We start from the raw sequence: 21,115 nt of genomic DNA, 5'->3' as shown, positions 1-21,115 counted from the left end.
TGCCCCAGCGGCTGTTTAATAAAATACATTTATTAGGTAACCTTAAAGGATCTTTTGGGTATAGCATTAAGTGTTTTTAAACCATTTGAGGAATTTAGATAAAACAGCTAATGAGACCTCCACTCCTAGGTAAGATAACTGAAGAGGTGAAGAGGTTGCAGCTAAGACTGTTACCCTTCAGACTAATAGCCTTAGTAAAGGATGCTGTTTCCCAGAAGACATTATAAGTAACTCAATAGAAATTTCACACAACTCTTATATTGCAAAAAGGCCCACTTTATTCTGTCTTTGAATTCTGGAACGATCATGTTACTCTTCTGAGCAGCCATCATATAATCTATTAGTTATTACAATTTGCAATGTCAATAAAGTTTTTTTGTCTCTTTAAAATCCATCAGATTACGCTCACCATGCTTTTCAACAACGGGGCCCTCTTGTGGTTCACTTAATATTAATTTTCAAAATATAAAATATACTGATCTGATAATATTCTGCCCACTAAAAGGCACTATACTGTTGATGACCATGCTAAATGATATAGTGTCTAATGAAGATAATACATTTCATTATAGAGCAAACAATATGTCCATTGTCACTCATTAATAGAGAAAGTGCAAATATGTACAAAAACGATTAACTGAAAATATATAGAATAATAAATCAGACTTCAGATTATTAAATATGTCCTTTCTTGCAAAGAATTGTTAGTCTCACTTTACCTGTCAGGCATGTGCAGGTTTCTGGGCAGACAGAAATCTGCATATACATGACAGGTACAGTGAGACTACATGGAACATTATGAAAAAGAGCACTCATAGAAAATTCACAACCCCAGCCTTTATTTATGCAGCAAATAAAAATGTATATATTATATAATAACCTCCATTTGGAGCCTTATCCATCAATGAGGCAGATACATGGATCTTATTGAACAACCCTTGATATAATAAAAGAATATATTGTATTTAGGAATATGACTGGTTTAAATACATTGATTGTTATATAACGCTGCATTGATTTTGATACTTTGCAAGTGTTCTGCTAAGGGGGTTACTGGCAGTAGTTCTAACTTAATAATTACAGTTGTAGTATGAATAATGTCTACTTGTAAAGTCATCCTCTCGTTAGTGTGAGTCTTAATGAAACTGTGGAAGAGGTGAGTATAACTTTATTCAATATCAGTCTGAATTCTATTACATATAATACATTCTGCAGTACACATAACAAATGAAAACCCATTGCAGCTACCATAAGATTCACAGGTGTACTAGGGAAGGAAGCATATTTTTCTTACAAGTACTGTACATATTGTCCTATAAATCTCTGACCTTACTGTGTGTTCTAACAATAAGTCTTGCTCCAGTTACCCCTTGAAAGGTACATTGATCTATTTTATAAAGCAACACATATTTCAAAACCAAGAATAGTCCTAAATATAGAATTTAACCTTTAGTTCTTTCCGACTTTTCTTTTATTATTTTTTTTTTACATAAAGCAGGTACTGTGCTCTCGCTTCCCTGTAACACTGTAGTGTGAAGATATGAGGAACTGACTTTATATTACCAACATTTTGCAAAGCCAATGCAATAATTCCCTTGTTACTAGATTATACTGTAGTATTTTGAAGTGTTTATATGTGTGTGAAGAAAGAGGGTCTCACTGGACTGAGGAATTTTTATTCATCCCGTTTCTCACAGTTTATTGTGCTTTTTAATCCTTGGCTAAGTCTAAGTATATACACCAAACCATTGGTGTGTTATGTTATGTTATTCCATATTATTAGGTACATTTTGCCCTTGCTATTACCTGCAATATTGTATGTATTAGAAATATAAAGACATATACTGCCATATTGTATAAAAATAGCAGGACATCAGAAGCAATTTTGCTTGTGATAGCTAAGGTAATTACTAGAGATGCTCACTGACCCCCATGAAGTAGTTTTGGTTTTGCTTTTGGATCTAGATTAGCTTCGTGTTTTGATTTTGGCAAAATCACCCTCGTGTGTTTTGGTTTTGCTTTTAGATCTGTATTTTCTTAGAATAATTGCTAAAATATGCTAAAATCACATAATTTTGCTCTTTTTTTGATCCTACATTATTATTAACCTCACTAACACTAATTTCAAGTCATTTGCAGTAAATTTTGACCACCTCACAGGTCACAATATTATTTTCATACACTTTCAAACAAAGATTGCAGCAGTTCTTGCCAGTGATAAGAGAAAGGCCATTGTCATGCCTGGGCCTAAGGCCAAAAATCCACCTCTTATGTGTGCAATTATTTTTACACAAATCCTGACAACAGCTGCCTAGCCATCTGTAGCGTTTGTAAAGCCACACTCAGTAGAGGTAGGGACCTTAACCATCTAGGATCCTCATCCATGTTACGCCATTTGAAGCAAGTTCATGGAAAGCTGTTGGGAAAATCAGAAACTTATGTTAAAAAAATAACAACAAGCAGTCCAGCATCATCTACCTTCCTTCTCTCATCTAGATCCCAGCACCTGCAATCTACACCCCCAACACCTTCTTCATAAATATCCCCACAAGTGATAGGAGTTAGTCCTGCATCCAAGTTGCTAAGGCTAGATGACTCCTCCAGTAACCATGATTCCTCTGAAGAATTATTGAATGTTAGTCCCGCTGCTGCTGCTGGGGATGGATCTTCAACCCAGAAGACTACTAGTAGTTTACAACAATTGACTGTTAAACCATCCTTTGCTAGAGGAAGAAAGAAAAAGAAAGTTGTTACCCAGTCGCAAAGCGGATCACAGACGCCATGGGGACTATGCTAGTATTAGATCTGCGTACAATATCCATTATTAATGCAGCTGGTGTTAGAGAATTACTTGACTTGAGGTCTTGTGTCCCCGTTACCAAATTCCACCATGACACCATTTTACCAGAAAAGCTATTCCTCACCTCTACCAGAAGGTCCTTAAAAATGTAATTATTGGGCTACAAAATGCCATTCTACCCACTGTACACTTAACCACAGATATGGGGACAAGCGGAACTGGGCAACCTAAAGATTGTATGACTATGACAGCCCACTGCATCAGGGATTTGCCTTCACAAGCAGGAACAGCAGCAGCATGTACCCAAGTACGTCACATTTTTCTGAGACAGGCTACTCTGTGTATCATCTGCTTCACTAAGAGGCATATTATTGTTATTATATATATATTATTATTAGTGTCAATAGTGTTATCGGTGATAAGGTCACCTCTAAAAAAGATATGTGTTTGCAAAGAGCATCTAAAGATTTCAAGGCTGTGGGAAAGTCGGATTGAGCGTGGTAGAGAATTCCATAAGTGGGGAGCAGCATAGTAGAAGTCTTGAAGGCGGAAGTTAGAAGTGATTATCAGACATGATACAATGCGCAGGTCAGAGGTAACACCGCGGACAACCTTTTTTTTTACAAACTAAGGGATGTAATTGCAACATGGCTTATCCTGCTTCGACTCTCCTGAGGATATGTGATTTCTGATAATGCCACCAATATTGTTAGAGCATTACAGTGGGAGGGAATTCCATTACATTTCCTGTTTTGCTCACACAATCAACTTGGTGGTACAGAACTTTTTAAAAAATTACAATGACATGCAGGAGATGCTGTCTGTGTCCCAGAAAAATTTAGGGTCATTTTCGGGATTGTGCAACAGCATGTAGGAGAATGCAGAAGCTGCAAGAAGACTAGAATTTGAGGGGGAATGTACTTTAGTCCAGCGAAGTAGTCACCTGTGAAGAGAGTGCAGACATGGTTAGCTTGAGTCAAGTGATTGCTTTAATTATACTTTTTGAGAAGCAGCTAGAGAAATTGAAGGAGGAAATTAAACTAAACAAATCCGCTAACTATATTGTAAATGTAGATTAAGTACTTAATTCGCTTCGCCAGGATCAAAGGGCTATCAACATCTTGTAATGACGTCTCCTCCTTTCAGTTTCTCTGGCAACTGCTTCTAGGAAAAAACTTTCCCAAGATACCCAGTGGTGATGCAGATGAGTCAGCACAAAATTTTGACATTTGCTCTGCTCTAAAAGAATTGCCCAAAAGTCGTGACAGCTCTGCCATAAAATGAACTACAAATTCCATGAGGAATGCCATTATCGGCAATTATATCAAAGTACACAGACTTCTGTGATGGTGGATTCCAGCGGGGATTAATTAGTATTGTTTGAGGAACATGTACACAATGATGAGGGTGAATATGATGACAGTGTACATTGCAGGTGCTGAAAGCTAGCTAAGAGAAGGGAGCTACCTGATGCTGGTATGTCTGGTAATATTTTGGGTAGAATGGCATCTTGGCAATTTTATGTTTTTCTACAGTAAACTTTCACCTTTTTTAGAGAGGTTTTTTTTTCTTTAAAATGGTACAAGCTTTTTATTTACATTTTGGTTTCCCTGACTTAAAACCACTATGCACTTGAACATATGCTTTAACACATGAGGAAGAGCGATTAGTATCATCATGACTGAGACTGGAGAGTGACTACAACAATGTCACCCTTCCTGTTTCTGTATGAGCTATGGCACAGTACAATGTCACTGGAGACTTTTAAGAACACTGACAGCCCTATTATTACAATTTCTGTTTCAGCACTGAACCCTGCCACCTCTCATGTTTCTGAGTAAGCTATGGTACAGTAAAATGTAACTGAAGATTTAGAGCAAGCCAGTCAGCCCTATAATTTCTATATCAGCACTGACTCTTAGCAATGGAGCACTCCTCCTTGTATGTTACCTATATAACACAGTAGAATTTGCCTGCGAATTCAGAAAACAAGCCTGTTAGCGCTTCTATTTGTATTCCAGCAATGACAATTAGCAAGCAGCTCTCCATTTTGTGTTACCTATATAAACACAGTAGAATTGGTCTGCAGAATTACACCAACCCTGCCAGCACTAGTATTTGTATTTTTCTGCAATGAGATTTAACACTGGAGCTATCGAGCTCTCCTTAATGTCACTGATTACTTTGTTTAACACTGCTACAACCCTCCTCTTTCAATTCTATAACTTTGCCTGCCCAGCTGCTCTACATTCTATGCTATCCCTTCTGTGTCCCTTTCTCAAAAGGCGTTAGATCGCCGTGGAGGGCGGAATTTATAGATTCCAAGACTCGCTACATCCGACGACATCACAATGACGTTTTGCCTCGTTTTCGAATTCCGAAAAAGCACAAAAGTGGGGCAGCACGGGGGTGTAGTGGTTAGCACTCCTGCCTCACAGCACTGGGGTCATGAGTTCAATTCCCATCCATGACCTTATCTGTGAGGAGTTTGTATGTTCTCCCTGTGTCTGCGTGGGTTTCCTCCGGGTGCTCCGGTTTCCCCCCACACTCCAAAAACATATTAAGAGGTTAATTGGCTGCTATCAAAATTGACCCTAGTCTGTCTCTCTCTGTATGTGTGTGTACATTAGGGAATTTAGCTGTAAGCTCCAATGAAGCAGGGACTGATGTGAATGAGTTCTCTGTACATCACTGCGGAATCAGTGGCGCTATATAAATAAATGATGATGATGATAAATAAATGATGAAAAGTACCGAAGCGACTCGGCTCTGTACTCGGATCCACTAAGTTCAGGTGTATTCGGTTCCAGAGGAACCGAGCCTGAGCATCTAAAGTAATTACAATTTGTCTCAAATTTCCATTGTTTTAGGTGTGCCATAGATCTGGACTGTTAGTAATCAGAACAATTTCTGAGTGATTGCTAAAATAGCTAGCAGGCAGCCCAAAGTAATTATCTAGGTCAATAGGTAATCTGAGAGGTACTTGGGTTAGAACTTCCAGATTATGCACAATGTGTCTTCACAGTACTATACTGGCTGAAATAACATTGAAAAGTGTATTAATATGTATCAATATATTTGTTGTTGTATAAAAATGTATAGCCTCAGATTGTATAATGCTGCAGATACAATGTGGCAAAGGTCTTAATGTTTCACGCAAGCGTGAAGCCTCATTCCCTGATGTAATATTGTAACCCTTTTTTAAGTGTATCCAGTCAAACAACTAATTCAGTCAAGCATTCAATTGTATAATCAAGGTTACAGAGACAGTGGGCCTGATTCATTAAGGAAAGTAAAGCAAAACAAATTAGTAACTTTACACCTTGGTAAAACCATGTTGAATTGGAGGGGGAGGTAAATTTAAAATGTGGGGACAGATTTCTAATTTTGGTAGGGGATGTCCCAGATCAACTTTAAATGTCAATGTAAAAATAAAGCTATCAAGTATTTGTGTGCTACTTGAAACAGCCACTAAATCCTGACAACAGTTGTCTAGCCATTTGTACCGTTTGTAAAGCCACAGTCATTAGATGTAGGGACCTTAACCATCTAGGAACCTCATCCATGTTACGCCATTTGAAGGGAGTTCATGGCAAGCTGTTGGGAAAATTGGAAACTTATGCTAAAGAATGAACAACTAGCAGTCCATCATCAGCTAGGTCCCTTCTCTCAGCTAGATCCCAACACCAGCAGGAACAGCAGCAACATGTACACAAGTACGTCACATTTTTCAGAGGCAGGCTACTCTGTGTATCACCGGCTTCACTAAGAGGCATACAGCTGACAATCTGTTTCAAAAACTAAGGGATTCATTGTCCCGCTTGGACTCTCCTCAGGATATGTAATTTCTGATAACGCTGCCAATATTGTGAGAGCATTACAGCTGGGTGAATTCCATCACATTCCTTGTTTTGCTCACACAATAAACTTGGTGGTGTAGAGCTTTTTAAAAAATAACAGGGAGGCGCAGGAGATGCTGTCTGCACATTTCCTGCATTTGGCAACAGCATGTAGGAGATTGCAGCTGCTGCAAAAGCAATTTAATTTGCTCTGCCACCAACTGAAGCAAGAGGTGGTAACAAGGTGGAATTCCACACTTTATATGCTCCTGAGGATGGAGGAACAGTGAAAAGCCATCCACGCTTACTCCACAAACCATTACAATGGGAAACGAGGGGGGGTGTATCTTACTCAAGCGTGGTGGAGAATACTTTCAGTGTTGTGCAAGATGCTGAAACCATTCAAAGTAGTCACCTGTGAAGTGAGTTCAGACACTGCTAGCTTGAGTCAAGTGATTCCCTTAATTAGACTTTTGGAAAAGCAGCTTGAGAAACTGAAAGAGATTAAACAAAGCAATTACGCTAAGTATGTCGGACTTGTAGATCAAATACTTTATTCACTTCGCCAGGATGCAAGTTATCAAAATCTTGAAATCGGATCACTACATTTTGGTGACTGTGCTTGATCCTCGGTTTAAGAGCTATGTCTTCTCTGTGTTTCCAACTGACCCAGATCTGAAGAGATGCAAAGAGCTCCTGGTGAGCAAGATGACAGCTCAAGTGTTACGTGACAGGACAGCGTCTCCTCTTTCAGTTTCTCACTCAACTGCTGCTAGGAAAAAACTTAGCTTTCCCAAGAGACCCAGGGATGATGCAGATGACTCAGCACAACATTTTGACACTCTGGTCTGGTCTAAAAGAATTGATCAAAAAACCGTGACACCTCTGTACCTGCTCCTACTATCAACATCCAAAGGATGGTGGAGGATTATTTTCACAACAGCATAGAAATAGACACATCAGTCCCTTTACATAGTGGGAGGAAAAAAAGTGAATTTGGAGACCCATGTACCAACTCACTTTGTACTGCCTAAGCTGCCCACCTTCCAGTATGTACTCAGAAAGAGTTTTCAGCACAGCCGGGAACCTTGTCAGTGATCAGCATAGAAGGTTACTTCCTCAAAATGTGGAAAAGATTATGTTCATAAAAATGAACTTCAATTTCCACGAGAAAGGTCTTCCCCGCCAATTACATCAAAATACTGAGACTTCTGTAATGGTGGATTCCAGCGGTGATGAATTACTAATGTGTGAGGATGATGTACAAACTGATGAGGGTCAGGATAAGGCTGAGGATGATGACACCTACATCTTTCCACAGTAGAGGTTATTAACAGCACTGTTGCCTTAGATGCCTTAAGCCCATTGTTAGCTTGTTTTGTGGAGGCCCAAACCAACCAAGCACATCAGCCTCAAAAGTGGCACTCCTCGCCGCTGAAGTGCTTGGTTTGTTAAAGTGTGCATGTCCTTTTTAAGATCCAACATAAGGGTGGGTGCGAGGGCCGAAGGACAATTCCATCTTGCACCACTTTTTCTTTCAGCTACCGCTGTGTGCCAATGTTACCTACATGTGTTATATACTGTGGTGTGCTTTGCAAAAATCTTAGACACCCGTTGATGATGCAGATGAGTCTAGGGATAGATTTACTAAACTACGGGTTTGAAAAAGTGGAGATGTTGCCTATAGCAACCAATCAGATTCTAGCTGTCATTTATTTAGTGCACTCTACAAAATTACAGCTAGAATCTGATTGGTTGCTATAGGCACCATCTCCACTTTTTTAAACCCGCTGTTTAGTAAATATACCCCCTGGTCTTGTCTACTGTAAAAGAATTGACCAGAATTAGTGACACCTCTGCTGTAATTCCACCTGATCCTACTATCAACTATCAACATCCAAAGAATGGTGGAGGATTATTTAAAAAAAATTGGAATGGTATAAAGACAACAGAACAACATTGCTTGCAGAAGTAATGTAAGCATAGATGTCTAAATAGACATATATATATATATATATATATATATATATATATATATATATTACCTTCTACTTTGCTGCTGTTTCATCAGTATTGCACAAAGCGTTTGCACTCTGCACTTTACCTCAAAGGTACCTAACTATATCATAATTTTTTGTGAATTGGGGCTGATTCGAAGCTCAGTGATGAACTTGCTTTTTGTTGTGAATTACAATGCCTCTTTTTAGTGCATTGTCTGGCACCCTGGATTGGTCTGGGTCTGATAAAAGCATGGATCCTGGGGGAGTAAGCGCTTGTCACCATGTATTAGCTGTAGAATTGCCACAGTTATCCAAGGAACAGGTGGAGCGATCAAATGAACCATAACTGATTTCATAATCCAAGGACAATTCCATCTTGCACCACTTTTCTTTTCTGCCACTGCTGTGTGGCAATGTTTCCTAGATATTTACAAACACAGAGAATCAGTATGTGTAAGTTAGGGCACTCTAAGGATATAGGTTATATAAAACACTTTTAAAGTTTATTGGTATACATTAAAATTAATAATACAATTTTATTAATGTGTAGAGCAGTGAAATATTAAAATGAGTATATGAAAAACTATGACCAGAAATAACAAAAACTGATAAAACTAGCATGTAGCTGCTAGTACGCGCCATCCTCTCTTTCTATATATGGTTAATATATAGTAATAGTTTTTGTTATTTCTGGTCATAGTTTTTCATATACTCATTTTAATATTTCACTGCTCTACACATTAATAAAATTGTATTATTAATTTTAATGTATACCAATAAACTTTAAAAGTGTTTTATATAACCTATATCCTTAGAGTGCCCTAACTTACACATACTGGTTCTCTGTGTTTGTAAATATCTGTTACTATGTGTGGGAGCACCTCTTCTAGGATTGTGGCATTCCAATAATTAAAATCTGATAGACATATTGGTACAAATAGCCATCTCCTAGTATGCATAGGATATTCCTGGTGCGATATATGCGTTTTGTCTTTAATGTTTTCTAGATGTGCTAGGAACTGCCGTGTGTTTGAGTCATTGCTCTGTCGCTTAGCATCCAGCCAGGTCGCTGCAGTCTTTGTTTGAAAGTGTATGAAAATAATATTGTGACCTGTGAGATGGTCCAAATTGACTGCAAATGACTTAAAATTAGTGTTATTGAGGTTAATAATAATGTAGGGGGGGGGGGGGAAATAGCAAAATTATATGATTGTAACAAAAATAATAGGGATCCAAAACCAAAACCAAGACACGCAAAGGGCGGTTTTGCCAAAACCAAACCCAAAACATGAAGTTAATCAAGATCCAAAACCAAAACCAAAACCAGAACATGGGGGTTAGTGAACATCTCTAAAGTAATACACACATGAAAGTATAAAACAAAATTGGGTTTCAACAGGCATTTTCTCACACCTGCCACAGGACCTATAGTGCCCCTGAAAAAAATACACTATTTAAAAAAAACTTCAGTAGAGAAAAAACCTCCCAGAAACACCATCATTCACAATTGTATTTCTCACCTAAATCTTTGGGGGGGAGCCTCTTTCTTTTCTTGCCATTTGTAAATACCTTTGAAAACAATCAAAAACCTTATAGGACGCTGAGGACATGTTATGCTAGGAGCTGCAACACAAATGATAGGCTCACTGCCTCTCCAACTCTAATCAATACAGAGTGACTCTGCTCTGATTGGTCAGAGGTTTGGAAAGCCACTCTTACACAAACTGGAGGGAGTCCATCAGGGCTCAGTGTCTCAGTCATTGGTACTTCTATATGCATAAAAGTTATGTGATGAACATTTATAGTGACCTTTATTTTTTCTTTTCTGTTAGTAAATTTACCGATGCTTGGTAAAAATGCTTACCTTTCCTTCAGTGTCAGTGCTATATATTTTTTTTTTATAAAAAAGTGGCCCACATCTTCATTGACTTTAATCAATAAATAAACTGCCCTGTAATTAGCAATGTAAACTGCAACAGACTTTTAACCTTTTTTAAAAAGATGCAGAGCTACCCATCTTAAGAGACAATATCATGGTATTTTTATCTCAGCAAAAGCTGAACTTGTAGAACTGATTAAGTCACTAGATAATAGATGTGTATTACATGTACGAATAAATCCTTACATGGAGTTTTAAAATAAGTGCTTCAGACAACTGGAACATTCAAATTTAACCTTTTGTTTCCACCGTGTGTAGGTGACAGGTCCGCATGAAGGATAGGAGTCAAGTAAAATGTTTTTAGAACCATTAGCTAGTTCCATATATGGGAATGAGTGTCGGAGCAAGTATCCGCCGTTTATTTACAAAGAAAAAAGCCCACTTATGTCTTTTCTGTTTAATATATATATGGTATATCATTTATTTATATAACGCCACCAATTCAGCAGCGCTGTACAGATAGTATTTGTCATTCACACTAGTCCCTGCCCCATTGGAGCTTACAGTCTAACTATATAATTGCAATCTGTAGTCTATACCAAGGTTGGTCTGAAAACATAAACAATTGTTGTCTAAGGTAATAAAATCAATGTTATTGTAATTCTATATAAAAATGAGAATAAAGAGCGGGTTAACATACATGCTTTTAACCATAGCTATGCCTATATAGATTTACAATAAGTCTGATTAACTTTTACCTCCCTGTTAGTGATGCTCAAAAATTTCAAGCCATTTTGAAGGCCACAAACATATTCGCAGTACAATCTTCAATAGGACCCAATTCAAATTTGCTGTTTGAAATTCGCAGCTTCCGTTGGTGTTCTGAACATTACTGTTGTGCCCGTAGCAACTAATCAGATTCAAGATATCATTTTCTAGACTGTACTAGATAAATTATAGCTATAATCTGATTGGCTGCTATGGGCAACACCCCTACTTTTTCTGTTTAGTAAGTTTAGTAAATATACCACTTAGTGAACTGATGGGTAATACTTCAAGGGTCGTATGGACAGCCCTCCAACCGCCAAAAGGGATGCATATTACCCTTAGTTTCCAGAATTAGAACAAATTGCCCAAACAAATCCACTCATCAATCATCCTAAAATGCACCCACTGCTCCAAAATTCCACCACATGCTCTCAGACCTCCACATAACAAAATGTACTTACATGCCTCGGTGCCAACATGCACATCCGAAACTCCCCCTCCTGCCACTAAAACGTCCGCACTTGTCCCTCCCATGAACCTCAGATGTCCACACATGGGCCTCACATTCCACTCAGACTTACACACATGCCTCTCACATGCCACCTAGACCTCCCCACATGCCGCCCATACCCACCTACCCAACTTACCTGCACTGCAGAATCACACGAGACAGGGGGGAGATTGCATCTGCAGTGTGTAGAGGAGATCACATGACTCACACACCAGCTGCTCCCATTCAGTTATTCTCCCCGCTTTATTATGAGGCAGATAATCAAGCGAATTGGGAGCAGCCAGATGGGGGCCACAGTTGAAGGCTCTGTGGGCCGCCTTTCGCCCACCAGAGCGTTACAACATCCTTTGACCTTGTGGTAACATCATATTTTTTTTGCATTCTGGCTTAATATAGCATAGAGAAAGCAGTGTCTGTTTTTCTCTGTGCTAGAGACGCTTTCACTTACCAGTGATAGAAACCCCAAGCCTGAGCTTGGCAACAAACCATCCTGGTATTTGTCAAGTCTACTTTGTCTTAGGCTACATATCATATTCAAACCATTCTGAATTTCAAATTAGGATTTGCCTGGACATGTCTAGGGCAATTCTCGGTGTAAAAAATTGAGTCATTTCAATTTTGGATGACCTCAACAAATTTTTCAGCAGCTGCTAAACCCAGCCTTTTAATCCCGAGCTAAGGCTGAAACTAAGCATTACCTGTCACTCAAAGGTTCTGCCAATTTTAGTATCCACATGTGAATCCAAGACAACAAGCATAAATTCACATTGCCCAATAAGAATACACTTTATTTTTAAATTGTCCTCCATGTGCGGACAAGCCTTCCCAATGTTATGCTGCTGGTAACAAACGGCTGTGCATTTCCAGACACCACATTCTTTGCTGCGGACGGTGTGCCAGTTATGCAAAGCGGAGTCTGTAAATAATTATGCCCTAAATTAACTATACACTATGAAAGAAGTCACTGAGTAGCCTTAGCGTTCTAATCCACAATCCCAGAAATGGGTCACAAGTGTCTGACTGCCAGCGCAGCCACCCATGTTATTTCAAGTTTAATATTTACTCAAGTCTCGATATAGGCATGTGGTCCAGCGTGAAATGTGTTTCAGAGGTGCTTCATGTATAGCTCGGTTGTTGCAGACGTATGTTGGAAGAATGCAGTGCTATGCTTGGTAATCACGGCACATGAAAACATTTCAGTGTACACAAATAAATGGTTCACCTACCACAACCAGAACTAAATTTATCACATATTTATTGCTACAGTATCCATCACTATGTCAACAGACAGAATTCTCAGCACCGACCTGGTTTCTTGCAGACTTCAAATTAACAGACTGTAGTTTGCTGTAGAATATTAATGTGACACAATTCATAACTACAATAGGATGATTCAGGAAAGCTGCATAATAAAGCTGTATGACACCGCTGTATTTTAGTCGGACAAGTGCACAGCTAATAATTTACCTTGCAGGGAACTTAAAAAATCTGTTCCTTATTAAAGGGACAGTAACATGGAATGTTTAGTCTTTAGTTTTATTTCTCTTGCTTTGTTGAGACTTTTAAAATGATCTATAACCTTTTTGTGAGTTTCTGTGTCTGTGTTACCTCTGGCTGAGCTCTTTGGGTATATTTACTAAACTGCGGGTTTGAAAAAGTGGAGATGTTGCCCATAGCAACCAATCAGATTCAAGCTGTCATTTTGTAGAATGTACTAAATAAATGAAAACAAGAATCTGATTGGTTGCTATAGGCAACATTTCCACTTTTTCAAACCCACCGTTTAGTAAATATACCCCCTTGTCTCCATAGTGCAGGAATCCATTCTTATATTTATCAACAAGTGTTAATTTTCTGCTGCTTTGGAGCTTAGACAAAGCTGTACATGGAGATATAAATAAATAAGCGCCCTAGCTAGCAATGGAGAATGGCATAGCATCAACAAACACAAGTACCAGGACACAATAACTATCCCATGTACTTATTTAACAAGTATTAGGGTACTTGTACCGCTGCAATACCCTGCCTGCTATCACTTTCTCAAGATGGTGATGACAGATGAAAATCTTTGAAAAATGCTTTATTTATTTTAATGAAGCATTTTCCCAATGTTTACTGGTTTTTATTTTATTTGAACAATTTTGATGTATTTTTTTTTTGCTTTTTTTTAATTTAAATATATTGTCGGAACTAATGTGGGCTTTCAGTTCCACGGCGTATGCATGAGCCAGCTAGTCAAATCACACATATGCATATCTAATAGAGATTGGCCATACAAAGAGGTAAGTTAACCCTTACCTATCCAAGAGACTATCACCGGGACCCCTGAATATTGTTCAGCTACCGCTGAAAGATTTTCTTAGATAAATTAAAAAAATAAGAATTTTTTTTATAGCCACAGAAAAAAATTTCCTTACCGTTGACAAATAGGTCCCTTGTGAGAGTTTGAGATTTGTTCCACAAAAAATCTTAACATTTAATTGTATATTAAGCACATTATAGTTAGTAAACTCTGAAGCTTCATATTTTCTTGTGTTTTATTACAAATCCATTCCCAGCACGGCCTGATACTCACCACTTATGTTATCTGTTAGAACCTCCAAAGTCCTCCTTTTATCATCCACTCAGTCAAATAACATGATATCCATTTAGCCTTCAGGCAGAAAAGCAATTATTACCACCGAAGTCAGTATGTGTACACAAGAAATCACATATACTCCCATTGCACACGCTGCATGCTCTGTGTAGGGTTCTACAAGATTAATATGGACAAAAGTTAAGATATTTTTCAACCTTCTGATAACTTTAATGTATTTGCTTGTGTATGTCATTTTACAACTTTTAGTTAATACATTGCTTTATTTGTCAGACTACCCCGCCTCTTCCAGCAGTGCATTATATCATCAGGCAGAGTTTGTTATTTTTGTTGCTCATGTATATGACAAAAAGGTTCTTTTTGGACATAATTGTATAAAATTCATAGAGCACAGCAGACCTGTAGAGTATCACATGGCAACTAAAATGAACAACTGCCTGATGATAAAAAGACATGCTTAAAAAACACAGCACAAGATCAAAATGGTAAAGACATGTATTTTGTGAAAGTTGCACAAGGCCATGCACAAACCAGTATGTTAAAGTCATCTGAAGGTGAAAATCTCCTTTTTAGATTTTGGGTGCCAGTTTGTCATTTTAAAGTGAGGTAATGAGTGTTAGCATTGCAACCTATAGAAAGCTAATTCATTTTGTTAACCAACATTAAATGAATGTGGAGGGGAGAGTTGAAGGTTAGGGCCAATAACAAGCTGGAATCTCTGATTGTGGCCTGATTGGTCCTCCCACTTACACCTCCCCCTCTCTCTGGTTTTCACCTTGGGTTGTGAGAAACCGCATGAAATCTGAGTGGAGCAGGTTATGGGGAGAGGGAAATATTTCCTAGATGGTGTTTGCTGCTTTAGATAAATATATATTTGCCAACTCTCCCAGAATGTCCGGGAGACTCTCAAATTCCGGGTAGGTCTCTCGGACTCCCAGGAGAGCAGCCGAGTCTCCTGCATCCTGGCCATCGGGAGCCAAAATTATGCAATTACGCAGTGCCCCCTTCCAGCCTCCAACAACACCCCCTACCTGAGATCTTCCGGTTGCCAACAACACAAAGTTGGCAAGTATGATATAAATCCATCCTATCTTTTGTGACTTTTGGCTAGTGCTGGGCAAACTTAAACATTTCACTGGCCTTTCATTGGTCCTTTGTTCCTTTAAGATGTCCACACATTGCAGAAAATTATAAAGTCTATATAGCAAAACTGTCCTCCACTTTTAAAGTGTATAGTGACAGCAGTCATTTTGTGGGATGAACCAATATTTAGTAGGACCTGGTGAGACATGAGGCAAAAAAATATGATGTTGCTAGTTACTAGTGAACTCATAGGCTGCAATCTCTATTGGTTCCCTCCCCTGTGTGTAAGAGACAGGCACACTTTCATGTCATTGGACAGTAGTATGTGATCACAGAGCATCAGCCAATCATGGATTACCTTGCTATATGAATGCTTTGGAGCAGAGAGCATATAGGGAAAATGACACCTGCTTACATTGGCCTTATGTGACCTTCCACCATCTCCACGGATCTAGAGTATCTCTGGAGACTTTACAGCGTGACCCAATTCTTTGAACAGAAACTGGACCATGAAAGTGACACCAGATATTTTATTATCATAGAGAAAGGTTATAAAACACTGTTGTATAAGCAAATGAAAACTGTCATTATAAAATATGTGTTCGCTATATAAACATGCCCCAAGACTATTTTGGTTGTGCACAAAAAAAATAAAAAATATATATAACTTACATACCAGGTATAGGAAAAGGGTTTATACATCTTAGCATCATTAAAGAACTAAAACAAACTTGAATGTGAAGCTTTCACACATATTCAAAGCCCTGAATATTTCCATTAGGTTACCGCTTTGGGGATTGAAGACAAAAAAACAAAACAAAAAGAGGATGGAGTTAAATTACGGAATATGCTAAGTTCATAAAACATTTCCAAATGTTTTTCTTTTATGGATAATGATTTTTTGTTGTTGTTATAATTGTCCAGATCTGCATGGAATCAAACACATCTATATTGTAGTGCCTGATCTTTAGCCTCTATGGGACATATCATTTGTCTTTCTTTTTTGCCCATAAAACGTGTAACAGTGAGCTCTGGTTTTGGCCCTCCCAGCAGCCTCTAGGTAAATATAAGTACTGCCTAAACATTTTAGGGTGCTGTCACACTTTGTTATTTTATCAATAACTCCAACCTGTTCACGGTCTTCATATGGACCTTCATTTGTGTTGGAATCTATGTCCATGGCCTGGCACCTACAGGCATAGTCTGTTCGTCATAGTGATGCTCACTGTTAGTTAGCCCAGTTTAATCTATTTTTGTGTATTTGCCCTGTTCCTTTATTGTTCTTCTATTCATCTTGTCTGTGTATCCTGTCCTGCTCTGTACTCTTACGTCACAGTCCTGGTCATGTGACTCCAGCTTGCACTGCTGTAATGCCAAGTTTCACATGTCATCCAATCAAGTTACCCAAAGGAACATTCTGATGGGAAATGGGGCTGCTATAGGCAGGGCCTGATTATTCAACAGGCTGACTAGGCTGAGCCTAGAGTGCAAAGGTTTTTTTTGAAGGGGGGGGGGGGCAAAATTGTGACAGGGAAAGGCATAAACTGAATTTCATTTTAAAGTAGAAAAGAATAGTTGTTCTCCAAAGTAGAAATAAAACATGATAGAAAATATACTAAAGGTTTTAATCTAACGTATCTCTATAGTAAAGGCTGGGTTCTTGAGGATAAGGGAATAGGAGACAAAGTGACAAAGATTGCTGTGACTCGTTTAAAAATGCAAGTGGAGCCCAGTTTTGGAAACATGCACATTTGAGCACTGATGACAAATTTGATTTTGCATAAAGCTTAATAGCCTGGAGTAGAAGGCAACGGGGCATTAGAACTGTAATAGCCTAGGAAGGCCTGAATCCTTCATCAGTCCCTGGTTGTGTTGTTCTTTTATCTTCCCTGGTTGTGTTGTTCTGTTTACCTTTGAGCCTGTGACTTCTTATTGCTGATTTTGGTTTGCCCAGTCTAAGGCTAGGTACATGCTACCGGTTGTTCAGCCAACTATCAGGACAAACACACGATAAGCGATCGTTAGGCCAGATATCGCTTTAGCGTGTATACTTTCACAATAAATGAATGTCGTTTGAAAGTACCGATAGTCGTTTCATTTGATTGCCCGTCCTGTTTAAAAATCTCGTTTCAACCGCCTTGGATCCTGCAGTGTGTATGCACTCACACAACTGTCTGCACAGAGAGGACCTCATTTAGAGTCGGAAGCAAAGTCCGTTTAAGAAGTGTAGGAGTGGGAGTGTGCCGCAGCTTGGTAGGGTATTACGAGTGGCAAGCAACCCCAGTCGCGTCCCTCTCGTAATACCCTATGGAGCTGCGAGCAGTTCCTGCAGCTAGTAACCGCTTGTGCCACCTAATTCCTGCCGCACAGTTTTAGCCCTTTTTTGACGTGTGTTGTGTCTGCGCCTTCCTGCGTCTAGGATTTACTTTCATGGTCACGCCTTCACAAAACCGCGTTCCTCCCATTCTCTCGTAGTGAGCCGCAAGCTGTCGCAAGTGTTAATTGCGTCCAAGATGCAGGCGGATATGGTGCTTGCTGCACTCGCGTGATAGTGTTTTTTTGTTCGATGTGCCTGAAACAGACTTTGCGTCCGACTCTAAATGAGTTCCAGAGAGAGTAGGAGCCTGTCACTGTGTCTGTGTTGTTAAATGTAGAGAGTAATTCATCCGTTTGTTCGGAGACTGAATATTTTGTTTCAGAGTCACAGAAGCTAACGAAATGTATGATGACATTGTGGAAAAGCCAAAGTTTATTTTGTGTGTTATAGTCAGTGTAACAGGATGACTATACAGCTCTTGGACCGGATGAAGAGCACAGATATGAAGGTAAATCGTGTATAGTTTGTATACATGAATCAGCAGACTGATTGGAACGTCAGTCATTTGTAAATTCGTTAGTGATAACAAATTGGTCAAAAGTTCTTGCTGTGTGTACCTAGCCTAAGAGCTTATTAACCCTTTACACTAGAAGGCTCCTATCCCTGCTGCTTATGCCTATGTATGCCTTTCAATTCCATCTGTGCATAATCCCAACCTACACATCCTGTCAATTCCTGTTAGTTCCTGCCCTTGGATTCCATAACCTCTCTGTTATTGATCAGCAGAAGCCTGCTGATCGTTACAATAACACATGTAGTCAGTAGTTGCAAAAACATGGCATGTGCCACAGAAAAGTACAACATTTTCTAGCAATAAAAGTTAACTAAACTATCAAGTACACGTCTCACATTCATTCTATTTAGTGCAGAATCACAGTAAACAGCGATTGCCTATGTGAATTCAGTACAAGCTGAAGAATAACTATGGGCAGGTAGTGTTGGGCTAGAATTTTTTTTTACCCTAGTAAACACGCAAGCATGAATGCAAGTCAAAAGCAAATGCATTTACTACTAGGGATTTTATTAGCATTTAAAAGTTCACTGTAGGCTTCCACAATGCTAAAAGCATTGTAAACACATGTTTATAGAACAGAATGTATTCTGAACAAAATAATAAACTACCATTCTGCTAGTAACATCAGTAGTGGCTTTATATGTGTTAAACAAGCATTACAAATGCTAGTAAAATGCATGCAATTAACACCAGTGGGTACAATGGTGCTTATTTCCAAGGACAGACCCTTATTCCCACTAGAAATCTTTAATCCAATGCTTAAATTGCCATACTTCAAACACCTGCCGCCCCTGGATTAACAGGAGATGTGAGGATATGTCAGCGTATATGGTTTACCTTACCTGGCTCCAGCACACTTCAAGTTACATCAATGTCCCATTTTATTTATTTCAAAATTCTGGGAGCCCTATTCTTCGCCTTCTTACTTTGTAGCTCCTCTTTCTGATGGAAAAGAAGTTCATTAAAAAAATAAAAAAAAATATATATATATATATATATATATATATATATATATATATATATATATGTGCGTGTGTGAAAATTAGGCTAGACTAGAACTGAAAGATATGCATTAACACCAAATGAAAATGAAAGTTAAAAAAACAGCAAAAAACAAAAACAAACCAAAAAAACTTTTCTCATCCAGCAATTAAAATGTATTACAGTGAGCTTTATTATTGAAAACATTCACATTATATTTAAAGTATTGTGCTAAATAAATTGCTGCATCTTGCTCTGTGCCTTGGGTTTCAAATCAAATTAAATTCAGAACTTCAAGGAGATATTAGGCACACCTGCTGTTTTTTTCGAATTGAAAACACCATATTTTCTGCAGGACCTCAGCTAGTTGAAGCTCTGCTTAAGCTAGTATAGGTAACCTGTGATTGGTCAGCTGCCTCTGCACGCTGAGACTTCTAGTTCTACAACTACTAGGCAGCCACTATTTAAGTAAGACTGATCTAGTAGATAACCAAGATTTGCATAGCTAAATTCAACAAAATGAAATTCAAGGACATGCCTAGGGAAGCCCTGGGGTCATCATTCACGAACCAAATTTGGTTTGCATGCATCGCAAAGGGTCGCCAGATCTCTTGGGAAACACAGAACAAGCAGAAAACATTTGTTTGATACTTGTCTTGGCACTAATTTATTTAAACACAAGATGTCAGTCTATGCGTGAGAAACTGACATCTGCAAGTAGCTATTCTTACTGTTGCTTTATCATACTTGTAGCAAAACATTGTAACACAATTTTAGGATGTTGTGAAAAATATCATCTATACTCAGATTGTATGGCCAAAACTATTTACCTTTTAGAAGAGTGTTAAAGGCGCGTGTTGTAAATAAATACAATGAGGCATTTACTGGAAGATATTTTGATATTCTTTCAATGAGTATTACTTTTTATAATATACTGGGAAGCTACAATAATTATAATTGTCTAAAAGCAGTATGATGGTGTCGTGTTTTAATGCATGCATTAAAAGTGTTAGTAAACAATGATTAAAATGTCATACAGGAAATACATAATAGACGCAAATAAAACCACTTACGTGTACAACTTACCTTCCTGTATGTATATGTGTCTAAGAAAAGAAGACAGTGCTGGAAATAAAAACACACTTAAACCATATGTTCAGCCTGATGGTTCAGAGACCCTCTAGTTCTATACTTACTCCAACTTGCTCTCATTGCCATGTCTGAATGTGTCCGAGTTCCAGCCTATTAATTGTAGTGGGACTAAAGAACTACATATAAAGGTTCTGCGTTTGCTAGTACTAGGGTGACAGGAGACCTCCCGGCTTAGCTATCAGTAGACGGGAAGCAGATCGGTCTGAGAGCAATGGATTTATATCTGTAAATGGTTTAATCTCTGAGAAGTGTTTTCTTGTGATTTCAGAATCACAGTATCCTATTACAGTGCGCTGCTGCGTCACCCTTAGATCACATGGTAATTGTTGCTATTTCAGGGAGCAAGACTTGTGAGTGCCATAAAGCTTTTTTTTTTTTGTATTCTCCTCTTCCCGGCCACTTAGTGGTGGAGTGTGATTATGGTGGAATGAAGACTGAGCTGTCTGTGATCACACGTTCCGGAGCTCTTTAAAGGGAGGCTGACTTTTGCTTTCCATGGATTCATCATAGAGGGGGGTCCCACAGTAAAGGAAAACAGCTCTAATTGGTTTCTCAATGAAAGATAATCAGCAATTCCCAAAAGGGACATTGGATTAGCACTTATCATCCAGCACT

The 21,115-nt window shown here is 38.6% G+C and overlaps 1 long non-coding RNA gene across 1 annotated transcript; it reads right to left on the bottom strand.

Annotated features, from left to right (window-relative positions):
- Positions 1–276: 276 nt before the first annotated feature.
- On the bottom strand, positions 277–20,887 carry LOC142161101 (uncharacterized). The gene is made up of 4 exons (XR_012693344.1): positions 20,545–20,887; positions 19,210–19,309; positions 14,373–14,549; positions 277–3,743 (listed from the first exon to the last, which is right to left on the bottom strand). It is a non-coding gene; the product is annotated as an uncharacterized LOC142161101 (long non-coding RNA).
- Between the last annotated feature and the right edge of the window lie 228 nt (positions 20,888–21,115).

This window comes from Mixophyes fleayi, chromosome 6 (assembly GCF_038048845.1).
Source record: "Mixophyes fleayi isolate aMixFle1 chromosome 6, aMixFle1.hap1, whole genome shotgun sequence".
Lineage (NCBI taxonomy): Eukaryota > Metazoa > Chordata > Amphibia > Anura > Limnodynastidae > Mixophyes > Mixophyes fleayi.
The sequence above is the reverse complement of the archived record's forward strand: the minus strand, read 5'-3'. Positions and strand labels throughout refer to the sequence as shown.